General features: G+C 40.4%; 1 long non-coding RNA gene across 1 annotated transcript; it reads left to right on the forward strand.

Annotated features, from left to right (window-relative positions):
* Positions 1–1,485: 1,485 nt before the first annotated feature.
* Positions 1,486–2,514, forward strand: LOC127927631 (uncharacterized). Its single transcript, XR_008128262.1, has 3 exons — positions 1,486–1,518; positions 1,975–2,072; positions 2,367–2,514. It is a non-coding gene; the product is annotated as an uncharacterized LOC127927631 (long non-coding RNA).
* Positions 2,515–3,017: the final 503 nt, after the last annotated feature.

Genomic DNA, 3,017 nt, shown 5'->3' on the forward strand with positions numbered 1-3,017 from the left:
GCATCATCGTTAACAGCTACACATAGTGGATCATTAGCATCATCGTTAACAGCTACACATAGTGGATCATTAGCATCATCGCTAACAGCTACACATAGTGGATCATTAGTATCATCGCTAACAGCTACACATAGTGGATCATTAGCATCATCGTTAACAGCTACACATAGTGGATCATTAGTATCATCGTTAACAGCTACACATAGTGGATCATTAGCATCATCGTTAACAGCTACACATAGTGGATCATTAGCATCATCGCTAACAGCTACACATAGTGGATCATTAGCATCATCGTTAACAGCTACACATAGTGGATCATTAGCATCATCGTTAACAGCTACACATAGTGGATCATTAGCATCATCGTTAACAGCTACACATAGTGGATCATTAGCATCATCGTTAACAGCTACACATAGTGGATCATTAGCATCATCGCTAACAGCTACACATAGTGGTTGACAAATGCACTCAGACAGGGGCATTTCCTGGCTGTTTCCTCTTCAGAATGTTGAAGGAAAATACAAATCACTGAGGTGAATTTAACGACGACTTGCAGGCAGTGGGTTCAGAATAACTGATGAGAAAAATAAATACAAATGATACCAGGGCACTTTAGAGACTGGAAGGGCTTTCATTGTTTTTGGGCACCATTATGTGAAGTGTTATTATATGTTGTTAGCAATGAGCTTTGGTCAATTTAGTTCGGAATATGCCACCGTTGTCAATCTGTCACCAAATCCTACCTAATGAGCAGGCCAACCATGGAGGAAAGTATTGGCTGTAGAAGGAAGAGAAGACATAACATCTGTTTCTTTTAAAATGACTTCTTATGACATTGCTTGCCAGAATAAACATTAATTAATATTTTCCAAACTGCGCTACCCACTCCAGTCAGCAGATGGCGATATGAGTTTTTGAGGTGATGCTTATTGCGTGACGTATAATCTAGTGGACGGAACTGGAAGCTTCTTCAACAGCGACAAAAGGCTTCTGATTCAACCAACGTGGTGGTTTACTAGCGAACATTAAACCTAAACATTGAAGCGTTTAAGACAAATCTTGTGTATATTACCCTTTCTGTTTTAAACACAACTCTGTTTACATATCTACTCGTTCATTGAAACGTAGATTGCTTGTTAAATGAGCTAATGTGGTAAATTGATACTGCACGAGGCTAATCGCCCGGAACATGAGCTCACTGATCTCGACGGAGAAAGAAGCTCTGATGAAAGGAGAGGAAGAAGCTTTCAGGATGAAAAGGGAGGAAGAGGAGGCTATCACATTGAAAGAACAAGAGGATGATATTACAGTGAAAGAGGAAGATGGGAAAGATGTTGTGGAAGAGGAGGAGGTAGAAGCTTTCAGAATCAAAAAGGAGGAAGGTGCCATAACATTTAAAGAAGAGGAAGAACATTTTGGAGTAAAGAGGAAGAGGAGGCTATCTCAATTAAAGGGGAGGAGGAAGACGTTTTGGGAGTGAAAAGGATGAGGCTGAAGATTCGATTAAGACCAGTGAGTACTGACTTAAAAACGGGCACAAAATATGCATTTCTTGAACTAATGTGGGGTTTGAAAGGGGCATTCTACTGAAGTTCAACAATTTAATGTTGTTCACAACTGAATAAATTGTTAAAGGTGCTATCCGTCATTGGTACATATATTTTTGTGACTTATATTAGATTTATTGAAATGTCCATGTGGTCCACGTTAAAGTGCACTTCATCTAACAGGCTTTTCAGAATTCAACATTGGTGCATAATTTATACTTAACTTGTCAAAGGGATGCAAAAGGCACCCATTTCGTGGAACAACCCTTTTACATTTGCAACACAAATATTTTTTTAGGAAATCAAGATGAAAGTGTCCATTTTAGGCCCTTTTTAGACATATTCATGCCTCTTGTAAGACTCTATGATTGCAATCGAAGATCATAAGTTTACCATCTGTCTGATGTTCTCATTCACACAGGAGAGAGACATGACTATGGTGGATCCTCTGGGGAGCCTCAACAACATCCTGATGCTGACGAGGCAGAGAAGAGTCTCTCCAGATCAGAACACCAGATGGTACAGCTTGGTCTGGTCTAGCATACAGCTTGGTCTGGTCTAGCATACAGCTTGGTCTGGTCTAGCATACAGCTTGGTCTGGTCTAGCATACAGCTTGGTCAGGTCTAGCATACAGCTTGGTCTGGTCTAGCATACAGCTTGGTCTGGTCTAGCATACAGCTTGGTCTGGTCTAGCATACAGCTTGGTCTGGTCTAGCATACATGGGTCTGGGTTTCTGTAAAGCATTTTATGACAACAGTGACATCAGCATCCATAATGATATGTGTCTGTGTCTCCTCTTTATGGTTACCAGGACAACACTAGCCCTTCCTCCCTCCCGGAGTCCATGTGTCGTGCCTCTCCTGGTAGCACCTTACTGCTGGGTATGAAGAGGTTGTCTGTGCTGCTGGTGGACTGCAGGAAAACAACGGGGCTGAGTGGAACTGTGAGAGGAGGAGAAGAGAAGAAAGGATCAGATTTGACTCATCAAAGTAAGTGCTGTAGTTTAGTTTGAACAAATAAATAGATCTGCCCACTGGGATCTGTTACCAGGACAACCAGCAGAGTTCTGTTAGTTGACAGGAAGATAGACTGGTGTATATGGATGTTATGAATATCATAACACTGAAAAAGGATTCTGCCAATGAAAAGAGAGAAACCAATAGACCATATAAATCCTTGATGAAAGTTAGCTTTAGAGAGAACGTTTCAAGATGATCCTTGATGAAAGTTGCTTTTACAGAAAACACTCAAACCATATAAAACATTGATGAAAGTTCTTTAGAAGAAACCAATAGACCATATAAATCCTTGATTAGTTAGCGGTTTAAATAGCGTTTCAAGATGATCCACTTGCTCTGAGACCTTGCATGTTTTACAAAACATTTTCTCAAAACATTATGGATGTTACATTGCCTGTGTAACGGATGTGAAACGCTAGCTTAGTTAGCGTTGTCGCTAAATA

This window comes from Oncorhynchus keta, unplaced genomic scaffold (genome assembly GCF_023373465.1).
Source record: "Oncorhynchus keta strain PuntledgeMale-10-30-2019 unplaced genomic scaffold, Oket_V2 Un_scaffold_16011_pilon_pilon, whole genome shotgun sequence".
Lineage (NCBI taxonomy): Eukaryota > Metazoa > Chordata > Actinopteri > Salmoniformes > Salmonidae > Oncorhynchus > Oncorhynchus keta.